This window comes from Notothenia coriiceps, unplaced genomic scaffold, assembly GCF_000735185.1.
Source record: "Notothenia coriiceps isolate Sejong01 unplaced genomic scaffold, NC01 NC01_scaffold00037244, whole genome shotgun sequence".
In the NCBI taxonomy this organism is placed as follows: Eukaryota; Metazoa; Chordata; class Actinopteri; order Perciformes; family Nototheniidae; genus Notothenia; species Notothenia coriiceps.
Genome location: NW_011369945.1, coordinates 11,039,198 through 11,053,202, shown reverse-complemented (window position 1 = coordinate 11,053,202; position 14,005 = coordinate 11,039,198). Strand labels below are relative to the sequence as shown.

Genomic DNA, 14,005 nt, shown 5'->3' with positions numbered 1-14,005 from the left:
GAGGGACTGCTAGCCAGGGAAAAGTTGATAAAGCCATTGCACGGTATGTTGTAGAACACATGAAGGCTATTTCTACTATTTCTATTTCTATTTCTTGATCAACAGATTGTATTATTCTCCGATGCAATAACAGTACTGCAACGAAGGCTATAAGGGCATTAATGGGAGCCTTTTTTTAAGTAACTAATGTGTTACTGTTCACAGTAAGTAATCATCAGTAAAGTAACTGAGTTACTTTTGAAATGAAGTAACTGATAATGGTAACTAGTTTCTGGTTTGCAGTAACTAGCACAACACTGGTCAGGAGATGACCCTACTTTTCACTTAATTGATATCCTTCATAACCATGTAATTGTAAGCATGACATCGGCAGTATCATCGAGTTGTTATACAGTCCATGCATGTGATACAGATGTTTTATTATATAATTGTTTTATATTTCGGAGAGTACTATATACTATATATATAAATTACAAGACTATTAGAATGATTCGTTTTTTCTTAAAACCACACTTAATTTGTTCATCCATCCAACAAAAAAATATTGTTTTACATATTGCTCTCGATCTCTCTTGAAGTAAAATCTTATAGCTGACTAATGAATAAAATAGAATAGATACTTGAAACTGTACTGGTGCATTTGGTACTTCCTTGTTAAAGAAGCTGTAAAAGCGAAAGCTGTTGTGTGCCCAACGGAACTACAAAATAGATCAAATTCAACAACTTCTGTGTATAACCTAATTTTCAAGAATCGATTAGGCAGAGCCCATAGATGTTAGAGGTGTTTTTGGTCCATGTTTCTCTCAACAGATTAGATCTTATAATGTCCAACCTGCATGACTTGGAATGAGCTTAAACAATCAATTCTAGTAGTGAGCTTCTATTGAGTTTTAATCAAGATTTCTACTTTCTTCTGTCTTCTCTCACGGTTGCCCGGCCTGCAGATTTCACAGGTCAAGGAACCATTCAGAAAGCTTTAATTAGCTTTCTCAGCTAATGAGTTCTCAGGCATCATACAAATTGCTCTGTCAAACCCTGACTTTGAGCCAGCTTGGATTGTTTGGGTGTGAGCTCAACAGAATGAGGGACTTTTAATCATGTTCAAATTCATTACCCCCTAAATGAGTAATGTTTCATTCTTCCCAGTCATTTGCCCCCTATTCGTAGTTAAAGCTGCCCCTTTGGTCGTGACAGACACAGCCGTCCTGTTTAGTGTGACTTCCATCGTCATTACACTGGATAGATCCATCCATGGCACATTTTGAGGGGAAATTGTAATAACAAGTCGGGGTTGATTGACTGAAAGCGGGAAAAGGAGGCGACGCTGAAGAAAGGTAATTTTAGACTTGGGGTAAATTCGAGCATCAAATGCCTTCATGGAGACAGGCGGGCTGGGAGGAAGCTCAGACAAAAAATATGAGCTTTGGTTTAAAGATGAAATATGGCGGTCTGACCCCATTCCCTTTTCCCCAGATCTAATTCAGTTCGGCCTAAATGGGGATGGGTATTGCCTGAACCGATAACTTGCCGGACCTGAAGTGTCTTTTCAGAACCAGTTTCCGGGGAATTGAATTTCAAACGTGCCAGCAGTAAATGAGCAGGAGATTTATGTGGCTGTGCGTGGGAAAAGGGTATAACAAGGCAGCAGCGGCAGTCGTTTCACACTTTGTCACATTCACAAAGAAGGCATTAGGGCTCTGACCCACTTCAAGCAGGGCCCGGTATAATGCTGCCGGCCTCTAATGCTGCCATAATGGTCGTTGTCATCATCTTGTCAACTGTATTCCCGCTGTCATTGTCATCATATTCATGAGTGAAATTCTGCCCCAAGATTTGAAGGTTCCCATTAATCTTTTGACTGCATGTATTTGACTCCCCTGTCATGCCGCTTCATGCTGTTGGATACGGTCATGGCTTGGGGAGGGGTGTTTAAAGAAGAGGAGTCATACAGTAAAAGTACCAGTCATTATTTACCTCACTCTTTCCCCATCTCTCTTTCTCTCACTAGCTTCTGATGTGAGACTGATAGTGCTTGGAGCTCAGCCATTCGCTGTCAGATCCCAGCTAATGGAATCAACATGGTTGACGGATAAACCCACCGAAAATAAGTTGTTGGGGAGCTGCGGGCCCTTCATCAACCACCCTGCCATGTGTAGCACTGCCTTGACCCCTCCCAATACTATATCAAGAGGGTCTTTTATCTTCAGCATGCTGAAATCAGGTTTCAAGTTTTTATTTATTAATGTATACTTTTTGTTTTTGCTGGCATGAAGGATTGGGCTACGGTTGCACTTGTGGTCAGAAAGATGCTTTGAGGAATTAGTTCAACAGCTTCACATAGAGTCCATGATTTCTTCAGGAAATAGTCAGATTTTGGGAACTATGCCTCACCCTTCCTTGAAAGGATTTAGAGGAGATGATGGGTAACACTTTAATGTATTTTGCAATTAATCTGCCACCATTGTTTAAGCTTACAGTATCTTTCAAGTATCTTTCATACCAACAGTGAGATGTGCAGCTAGTGTTGGGTTATTAGACACATATATAGGCAAAGGAGGAAGAAGTAGATTCTTCACTGGAGTAAAAGTAGAAATACTATCCTAAAATACTCATATGTTTTGGTTTCATATCAAATCAAATATTTTATATAAAATGTAGTAAATTATCAACTTTAGAGAGTATGGTAGCTGGACTACCTTTGGACAGAGTCATGCTAGCTGTTTTTAGTGTTCATACTAAGTTACGCTAACCAGCTGTAGTCAGTAGCTAAAGCCCCTGTCACACTGTCCCGAAATGTACACCCGATGGACACACGAATATTGAATTGTGAATTTCGCACAAAGATGGCCCCGAACCACACACGAAGGCAACATTTACATTACATTTAAGACATACAACTGCAACGAAAGTAATAAAAACAATTATGTTAAAGTACTATGATACCGTACGGATATTTTCAGACTTTGTTCTTTACTTTATCCGTCTTTATATGTAGAAGATATTAAATTTTCTCCATAATGTTGTTTCCATAGCAACAACAACTTCCTGTCAACTCGCCTTCAAAATAATATATTATATCCTTTTCAGTTTCACAGAACACAAATTGGGTTATTTACATAATATGTTTACATGATTTTGTTGTGCAATAAAACAACCAGATGATCGTCGGAGATTAAATAGAGGTGAGAAAGGGCAGGGTTGACGTCAAAGTGGCTCCACGTCTTCTTCTTTCTCTCCCCTCCGTCGAAACGAGTTACGAAGTTCGATTCGTACGTCTAACAGATAAACAAATATACAAACGTGGAATTAGAACAGTCACACAATATCTCGTGTCGACAGCATATGTTTTGATCACCCCACCGACCTAGGATTATGTAACTCGAGAAAAAAATGGAGGACGTACGGGTGAGAAAAATGAAGACGTAAATTGTCGGTGGGTCTACCTAGGATGTACCGAGGACCACCTCTAGACTCCATGACACCCTATGTGACCCTACGTCACGCAATACACTTTAGGTACTGGATCAAAAAGGGAGAACAAAGTAACGTACAGAGAACAATTACTTTAGTGACATCCTTTTTGACCATCTGTGGGCAGGAAAAAGCTGTACTTTCCTCTGGTTTCCTCTGACTCCTCGCCGGAGGAGCCAACTGTCTAATCGGGTTTAGGTAGAACTAAGACCATTCTCTCGTATCGTCGGTTCGACCGTGGCTCGTGTTGACGAAAGTACCTAAGACCGTTGACCCCTCAAATACAGTATTCCTCTTTTTTTGCAATTGTATGACACGACATCTATACATCTTTTTCTTCTAAATTTTTATTCGATAGTTAGATACACAAAGTTAAGGTAGAGAACCCCTTTTGGAACCCTCTACATATGTATTTAGGTACCCTTATGTACAACTTCTCAAAGAAAATGAGTGTCATGTCATAAGCTAATTAGTCACACGGACCGTTGTAAAGACTTTGTCTTGTATTCCGGAAATCCCATACTTCGTTCAACTTCGAACGTAACCTCTCTTTCCTTTCAGGTAGCACAAAGAGCTCGTGAAGGGAAGAGGAAGTAAAAGACGAAAGGGAGACTCTCCACTAGACCCCTTTACACGTGATGGACCACCTTCCATGACAGTGTTGACCCTTTACAAAGTGGACCTTTTTTTGTTTTCCCGCAACTATCAGTAACCGTTAAAGAAACGTGAGAAAGTAACGAAATAGTAGGAATGGAGCCCAAAAGACAAGATACATTATATGTAAAAAAAATGAACACTACGGACGGACGGACTAGAACAAGCTACGATTAAAAAACCTAGTACTTCGGACAAAGAATTTCGGGGACAGTGTGCGAGGGCTTTAACTGTGGTCTACCTGGTGTGCTATTTCCTTTCAAGTTTAAGCGGACTAGCATCGTTGCAGCCCCGTAAGCACTCCTCGGTAGAAATTCGGTAGCATCTGGCGGCACCTCCAAAGGGTCCGAGGCCGTCGTTGAAGCACTCGCGCGTTGAAGAATTTCCGTGAGCACTCCGTAGAACAGTTCAGCACAGTAGAAGCACAATAGTAGCCACGGTAGCCCGTAAGCGGGAGTGATACTAGCCCCACTTACCGGCTCCCGTGTCTACTATTGTTCTTACGGGAGTGCTCACGGTATGCTTTCCCGTTTTAACTGTGTGTTTAAGTTGTGCCTTTACTTGTAAAGCGTTCCAGGAAGGCCATTAAAAAAACCGTACGGTTTCTAAAAACGGTGGACGAGTGCTTTCGACCGACGGCCTCCGGACTCTTTGAGGTGGCCGCGAGTATGTTTGCGAATTCTACGGGAGTGCTTTACCGGGCTACAACGATGCTAGTCTCGGCTTAAACTTGTAAAGGAAGATANCGGGGGCCAAATCCGGCCCGCGGCTTCATTTCATGTGGCCCGCAAGAGCTTTCTGTAAATCGGCATGTAACTGTATAATAAACTTAATATATTTTTTGCAAGCTCTTGCGGGCCACATGAAATGAAGCCGCGGGCCGGATTTGGCCCCCGGGCCTTGAGTTTGACACCCCTGCTCTAGTTCCACTAGAACTGAGTATCTAAGGGGGTAATGGGAGAAAATAACTCGCTTCCTGCATTAGTGGCCTAACATTTGGTGGTGGTGGTTTGCAAAAATCTGCTCCAAAGTCATATTTAGTGGATGTTTAACTATAGAGTAAAACTGAAATCCGTATTGGTAAATCAGTGCTCAGTTCATAAAAAGTATACTTCAGATTTCAGATGATGTTAAATTCACAATACTCTACTTAAAAAAAGGACATGACTGATATGTTAAACATAGCCTGTCTGATTTGAGTTGAACTTTTATCTGGTGATAACAACACTGACTACTGTTATGAGTTTTCATTTCCTTAGAGCACTCAAATGTAACTCTTAATGAAATGTTATAAAATCACACGACAGACCAATAATACCACATACGCTTTCTGAAGCTGAAATATAAACACGGTTATGCTACATGTGGTAGCTGAATGTAAATGTCACATTCCCAACTAGTAACTCATCAAGTTCAACGGTGGTACGAGAGAGAGGCGGGGGCTCACTTCAAACAAAGCCGAGCGCTGATGAAAGCGTTGCCTCTATGGCACAAGCTGCAACTTTCATTTGTTTAGCGCGAGCGCTGACAGATCTATCACTCATAAATATCCTGGAGAGAGTGATGGAGGGAGAGGAGAAGAAATTAGGGACAAACAGGAAGGGGGGGTGGGACCTTCAGACATTTAGGCTGTGTGTGTATATTTTCTTTATTACTGTATATAATAACTTCCGCTTGTTCAGGAACTCTTAGGTTTTCCAAGTATTTATAATAATATAATACACTGCAGTTTGTCATATATCGTCATATATAGATTATTTTGTATATTTACATTTGCTGTAAATACTTGTCTTTATGCTCTTTTTAATTTTAAGTAGTATTTTAAAAATATTTTCTTTTTGCAATCGTTACATTTTGACCTCTTACAACTCATTGTCTTATGTTGTTTATGTTTGCACCACCAGACACCAAAGCAAATCCTTACAAGTGCAGTAACCTCGATTCAGATCGTCAGTGCCTGAATCCGTCAGTATCTCCGCTAGCTGTCATTAAAATGTGGCCACCGTCACTCATCTCAATATCATATAATATTCAGCTGTAAACACGCATGTACAGTACATGTAAGCAAACCTCCTTTGCATATATGTCCCCTGCTTTTTCTCTACCCTCCACACCCCCATGCCAACTACACAGAACAGAGCTTCCAGTCGCAGCATGCATACATTATCCCTCGTCTTGGGAGCAACTTATTAATCAATGATAAAAACACAACAACAGTCCTTTGCGCTCATCATCAACGCCAGTGTTTGATCTTTAATCTTGTGTTATGTGGACAGAGCCGTGCCCGTTGAGCGCGAGGAGCATTGCTGTATGGGCATCACAGCCCTCTTAGCTGTGGACAAGTTTACACTGATTGTTTCATGTATCTAGGCCTGGGCTCCTGACGCCTGCGATGCTTTTGAACCTGGCCTTTTGTGTCTTCCAACAGAGCTTTTGTTCTACATGAAACAGACTATGTATGGTCAGCGCTGAGCTCCTGTACAGCCCAGTGTCAGCTCCACCACGTGCTTACACACACATAGTGTAGACATGTTGGCATGCAGACCCATACAACATGTAAACCAATGCACACACATATTGGTGAGTGTGTGTTGGGTGGAAAGGGTTTTTTTTTTTCTCTGTACTACGACATCCTACAAGAGAATCTCAATTACAAGAGAGACTTCAGAATTAAAGTTTAATCTCGCTGTAACACCATGGCCCCTTCCAGGAACATCAGAGCGCTGCTGTTTCCTTTTTAACTACACCACCATGTCTGCTCTCTGAAGGATTAACTTTACTTTTATTTAAAAAGAAATTTAAAGTAGAGTGGAACTTGCTGAATATATAAGCGGTTGTCCACACAAACAACCAGGCGTGTATATACCATTGATACTCAAATCCTCTGTTTACCCCAAATGTAAAAAGGGAATGTAGCTGTCTTTGTCTGAGTTTCTCAACCAGAGCGACTTCAAATGAATTCAACGGTAGACTGGGTTTTAATTTATATATGCAAACAATAGTAAAGTCTGTTTGGGTCAAAGCCGAAGCACCCAGTCATCAGATCTGTGAGACAACAAAGTACAAACCTGAGAGAAAAATGTATTTTCTCTTCAGAGAAAAACAGGATACATGTCGTATACAATATAGCATTAAATGATTTTAGTGCTGTCATTGTAGTCGTAAGAGAATCCTCACAGTACACTTGTGAAACTGACATGCCAGTTAAGGCTCATCTTGATTTGACACAATTGTTATTTTTGAATACATCTCGCGCTGAGCTTATTCTGTCTAAAATGTTGTCAAATATCATTATTTCAACACAGATAGCTGTCCCTGTTCACAAGATAACGGCAATGTTTCTGCCACGTTTACTTCACCTGTTTTAATATACTGAATCAGGAGTCATGGAAACAGAATTACAAGCGAAACATAAGTTACAAAGCCAGCCTATGCGCTGGCCTATAAATCTGTTTCTTAAAAGCGGCTCGGCGACAATGCGGGGTCTTTGGTTGTTTCCCCTGTCTGATGTGGCAGAAACTTGGTCGCTCTTGTTCTGGTGGTAATGTAACAAAAGCTAATACCAGGAGTCTTTGTGCTCGGATGTGTTCGAAATAAATGGAAAGAAAAGGAGGACAGCCACATATTCGAAGGGTGGTGCAATGAAAAAGTAAATGAGCATCCTAATTTCGCGGCCTCTTAATTTTTCAGCAGACGTGATGAAGTGACGTTCGACTGATGTTTCCTGAAAGCGGCAACACGTGTCCCTCTTACCCGGCTGCTGCAGTCCTCTCGTCTACAGATGTGTCGCTTGATGTACCCATCGAATGGCACACTGCCACTTAATAAAATATCACTCTTGCTTTGACAGCGAAGCCTTAATTGAGTCCCTCGTCAGTTTTTATCAAACTGTGTGTTTTCGTCGTTTGAAACTTTTCCCCTCTCTCTTATGGAATATGCTAGCAGTTGAATCCTCAGTAACCGAAAGAGAAGGGGGTGCGGTGTTGGGGAAAAAGAAAAAAGCGAAAGAGAACAACACTGGGAATGAAAGGGAAGTAAAGAACAGGAGTACAAGTGAGAGAGCGGAGGAGAGATAGCCAAGAGAGTCTTGTCATTGGATTCATAATTCAGGTTCATGATTTTAATTTCCCTCTGTTCTTATCAAAGGCCGGTGGAGCAGCAGGGGGAAGGCTGGTAGTTAGCTGGATAACTGCATATGAGATGAGCTGCCGCGCTCCCATCACAATGCCTGGACGACATAATGGGGATGGAAATGTGCCGAGATGAACAAGTCTCCAGTCACTCACAGCGACTACAAGAACCCACAATCATCCGTTGTTTACACAAACCCTTTTCTGACATCTTCTCCCTTTTTTCCCTCAGAAGCCATAAGCAATCTCTCGCCCCCTAAAGTATATTCAATCACGCACACAGACGGAGTGTGTGCCTGTGTTAAGCCCCCCCACAAAAGTACTGCAGATGAATAATGAATTTTGACTGTGTTTGGAGGAAGTCTTTTGATTTGATATTATTCTCTCGTCTATAAGAAAAAGCTGTTCTATCAAAGTGTATATGTTTACGAACACTGTCACAAACTAATACACCATTTTAGGTTTGTAGGCAGCTTTTGAATGCAAGATGTTTGCTTAGAACAGTTTGAATTGATCATAAAAGGACCTCAAAATAAGTATAGCATAAATTACTACTAATAATAAGAGTAATACTAAAGGGTAAAAACTAATATGGCCACTGCGTTGTGTGTTGCACAAACTAGAGGGGACTGTAGCAACCCCGACTCAGAAGCTGCTCCCACCACTCTTACTTTGAAGGCACATGAAACTACGCACACACACGCACGCACACACGCACGCACGCACGCACGCACGCACACACGCACGCACGCACGCACGCACGCACGCACACACACACACACACACACGTTAATATGTTTGGTTTTGATATCAGTTTCTCTTTCTATTCTTCCGTCCCTATCTTCATATATCCAATCTCGTATTTTCCTTCTCTTTCTTTACCATTCTGTTGTCCTCTCTCTCTCTCTCTCTCTCTCTCTCTCTCTCTCTCTCTCTTTCTTTCTTTTCGTCTCTCACCCTTTCCATCTTTTTACCTTTCTTTTGCTTTGCTTCTTACATGACTCTGTAGTGCCACTGTTCTTCTCAGTCAGCCATTTGATCATTAATTTATCACAGATCCAGCAGTTTGTTTGACAGGTGCAAGTGCTTTCATCTGACTAGTGCTAGGCATTGCTGAATGAGCAAGGTAACCCAGACCTATGTGTTGAGTAAGTAGGGGAGCTTGGAGCTGAATAGACCAATAGGTCTCCCTGCAGAATGAGCCACTGTGGCAACATAGGCCTTCTGGCTAACTGGGCAAGTGAGCTGGCCCGTAAACCAAGACGGCCATCAAGTCAGCCAAACAGGTCTGCAATGTAGCATGTCGAGCCGAACAGCAGAGAGGGGAGTCCAGTAAGTGCTAGTCCCCTTCTTACTCTCTGCCATACTGCTGTATGAACCCACATGTCTGTAGTCCAGGTGCAGGCATGATGTGGAGATCTACTCAATGCTGGAGCATCTGCACTTCTAGGAAAGGCTCTACTTTTCACTCTCAGTCCTAAGAAAGGATATCACGAGAACAGATACTTCAGTAACAATTCGGTGCCAACATTGTGAAAACATGATGGTACTCACTTGTCTGTAGTACCGCAAGACTCAAAGTTTCTGTAATTCAGGGAATGATAAGAAATATGCTGTGGACTCTTGGGGAACTCACTATCAATATGTCTAGAATGGAAGTAACCTATGTTTGCCCTGATGTTTGTTACCATGTGAAAAAAAGTTTTGAAGCCAGTCATACGAATGCCAGTTAACATCATCTGTTAGCTGTTAGCATCTGGTGAATGGAGGTTCAATAGAGTTGTATTAGGGTGCGTTCGGTGTGTAAATATTGTTCAAACGTAGTCTTGTAACATTTCACTTTTTTTTGCTAAACTTGAATAAGACATGTGTTTGAATGAGATGTTTTAGGAGATGTATTATGGTTTTACTTTTTAACAACCACTAGTAATAGAGTAGTAACCCCCAAAAAGTTACAGCCTCAGCAGAACGCAGCTCACCTCCCTTCTTCCAGTACTTGCACATCTGCCCTTTAAGCAATTCACTTTCTCTCCTATGACAAGATGAGGGAGTAGCTTGTTACCATGACCGAAACCTTCAAAACATTTGGTTGGTGAGAAGACCTCATAAACCTAACACTAGGATGGGTCAAATGCAGAGAAACCATTTAGTCACATAGTACCTGTACTGTGTAATGACAACAGTTAAAAAAAATATGACAGTCTTGTAAACGGGATATTCTCGGGTAACGTTGTCATTGTTTTCTCTCCTATCCCATATTCAATAGTGAGTTTTTCAGTTTGTAAGGTCTTATCATAGTCCTTATCATACTGTATTTCACACCTCAGCACTGAGTTACATGAAAGCCATTGCCTCACTATTGAATGAAAACGTGTTCTGTAGTGTCATACTTCAATGTTTCTTTCACCGTCCCTCAGAAAGTTGCACATTTTAATATTTTTTGAAAATGATCATAAAACCCAAAATGAAGTCTCCCCCTCTTTCAGTCCTTCCATCCGTCCAAGCATCTCTTTGCCTTATCTCTCCCCCTCTTTCACTTCAGCAGCAGATCATTAAAAACAGACTTCTTTCCAATATTCAATTGTTCTTCTGCTCTCTAAACTCACCACCAATTCTATTATTAAAGCATTCTTTTGCTCAGCTATGAATAACATTGCTTATGTATTATTTATATACATATGTTTCATACTGGATGCTCTGTAAGACCTGCAAGCCAAGGATCTCAGAGGAGGCCTTTCACACCTTTCTTCATCCTGTCCTCCAGTGCAAATTCAGTTCATTTAAAAAGAAAAAAAAGGAAATACTTATTTGTTGGTCGAGATTGAATCTTGTTGTTTGAGTAATTTGCAGTACACTACCGAGTTGAACAGTCATACGAAGCCTTTCGATCTTTCTTCACTTTCCAGTAATATTGTAGTCCTCCTGTGTTTTCTGTCTTTCCAGCTTCTTGCTTTCTCTTCCCTCCCTCTATCCCCGGAATCAGGGTCTGCTGGGGCATTTTTAAGACAGAGGCTTCCTGGACTATTTTGGTATCAAAGCTTTGAGGCAGCAAGAGGCATGCTCTCTGAAGTTGACATGTAAGGAGAGGAGGGCCTTCCTCTTTCACTGGTTTGTAGGGGGCAATAGGAGGGGGGGGGGTACTCAGTAGCCCTGCCAGCAGCGGTCTCTACTGGGGATATGAGCCTCAAACGCTCCCCTTCAAGCCCGGACCCTCCCAAGGCACTGGGGAGGCTTAGGTTTCACATGTAGCTGACTGTGTGTGTGGATGTATGGTGCATGAATACATGTATGTGTTTGTGTGTTTACATTAGCACAAAGAACAGTCGGGGCTGAGCTTTGAGTGGCGGAACAAAATGCAATTGTTTCCAACATTTAACATTTATGACCTAAATAAAGCTCCACAAAGCGTCTTCAACCATTGGCTTCCCCGAATAGCAGCAGCTGTAACTTTGTATTTTTTTTTAAATTGACAAACATTAATTGATGGCCGTCAATGTGATTGCATTGAGAAAGTCTAAACAAAATGTCCCTGTTGCAGATAGTGTTGGTTGCAGCCAGTTTGAGCCTTCCCTAGATTTGTTCTTATGAACTCCTAACCAGAACATGGTTTTGTCCAGATGCTCAATGTATCACTTTTATGTGTGAACAGTATGTTATTCATGAGCCAACCTGACAATAGAGATGAATATTACTACTCTAAAATTGCTGAATGGGAATTTAGTTTCAGTGCAGCTCCATTTTCAGGATGATTAGATGTTTTGTTTTTACATAAAAGTCTTGCCTGCAGCTTTAATGTAACCAGCTCCAGCCCCATGTGGTAGACTGTTGTCCAGATGACCTCTTTTAGTCCAGCCTGCAGAGGATCTGACTGTGACTCAGTCTGACCTGGCTAGTCTCTCTACCAACACACTGCTCTCTGATTCATCTGCTGCCAACCCCTTCAAGTTATTCATCTGGAAGAAATATGCATTCATCATTGTATTTTTAATCACACCAAATAGATAGACAAAGAGCATGCCTTAGGGAGAGGGGGAGCAATCTACAATTCCCAGAGCTCAGATGGTATTCCTGCCCTGCATCGCCAAACATTCTCCAAATTGACTCTGAATGAATTTATTTTTAATGTCATCTACCTCAGAGAATAGAGATGGTGTGCCTGAGTTTGTGTGTGTTTGTGCGCTTGTCTGTCTGCAGTGTAATGGCGTGTTTCTGTGTGTGTTGGCCTTTCTTCCATGTGTGTATGTGCACCATGTATCAGTAATGCAATTGCACATTGTGTACACGTTTACCTGAGTTCAAGTCTGGATGCAAGTGTGTGTGGTTTGTGTGCATCTGTTTTTTAGGAATACACTGAAAAACATAACCAGAAAGCAAGATTAGATAGTGACTTATCATAGCACTGAATAACAATTTGTTTTGCTCAAACTTAATCACGTAATGAAACAACACTGTTTTAATAGTTCCCCTTTTCACAAACTCACCACACAGTCATTAAAGTGTCCATTGCGTAATCCCTGTTTGACCCACCTCCGTCCCGATGAAAGCACGTTATTGTAGTGAAGCTGTTTGGCCTAGCCAGCCCCGAACAAACGAGCAAGCTCATCCCTCCATTCTCCATCCCATTGTATTCATTAATAAATTAAGTTATCAGCTCGTCTTGGTTCCAGCCTAATTGAGTCCCATTGCAGCCTTCTAAGTAGGACACGTACGGATCCGACAAATGGAATGGTATCCGGCCCTCGGTCCTCTGGGCTATGCCTTGGCCCCGTACCCTGAAACACACTGCTTTGTTAGCTGTGTGTGTGTGTGTGTGTGTGTGTGTGTGTGTGTGTGTGTGTGTGTGTGTGTGTGTGTGTGTGTGTGTGTGTGTGTGTGTGTGTGTGTGTGTGTGTGTGTGTCAGATAAATAGATCTGATACCTCTTTCATCTGCTTTGAGCTATCAGTTGATTATCTCAGTACAGTGTCGTGATATTCTCAGTTAGCTGGGACGGATTGGAGGGAGGGGGTCTCTCTGGGAAGATGGGAAGACAAGGCAGAAGAGCACAGGGAGGAAGGGGGACTTCCTGTTACCCCATAAAGGAGATGAGCCCCTGCAGTGTATGAACACATTTGTGCACACACCGCAAACAGATGTGGGCTCACAGAAAAGGGAGGGTCTTCTATTGCTTAATGCCATTACATTAAATTTTAAATAATGTTATGCAAATCAGAAATGACAGGAGATTATCTCCTTGGGACCTTGAAAGGGATTCGTCAGTTCTTATTCCAATAGCCCTGGAAAATAGCCCAGACGTCCTGAGTGGAGAAATATGGCAGGGCGTGACGGAGCCTGCCGCTGCTGAAAGAGGAGACCGTGAGAAAAGGCCCCAAGTGTTGGCTATTAAAATCAATTTACCCAGGAAGTCAATGAAGAGAAATCCCTTAGTAAAGGCACCTCCCAGGACAGCTCAGGGGTCCTGGAAGAGGAGCACAGACGAGGAAGGAGGATGCTGCATGCCAAGGTGAAAGTAACACACACGACAGAGGAGATAAGGGAGGCAGGGAGGGTGAGGACCGGCTTTCATGATTTCCCCTTGAAATGTTGATTTACTAAATGATTGTATGAACATATTTGGGTCTAAGAAAATGTATAAAGAAAGAATAATTAGACAGTTTGAAGATGTCAGGTAATCTGTTTCGCTTATGGTTGGAGATGTCCCGATCCAATCACGTGATCGGGGATCGGAGCCGATCACGTGATTTTCAAAAG

At 41.9% G+C, this 14,005-nt stretch overlaps 1 long non-coding RNA gene across 1 annotated transcript in view; it reads right to left on the bottom strand.

The window, feature by feature from the left end:
- LOC104964683 (uncharacterized) overlaps positions 1–14,005 on the bottom strand; it is a 20,749-nt gene that overhangs the window by 3,842 nt on the left and 2,902 nt on the right. Inside the window, exon 2 of the long non-coding RNA XR_800449.1 lies at positions 7,429–7,434. This is a non-coding gene — a long non-coding RNA (uncharacterized lncRNA). The remainder of the gene's footprint in view (positions 1–7,428; positions 7,435–14,005) is intronic.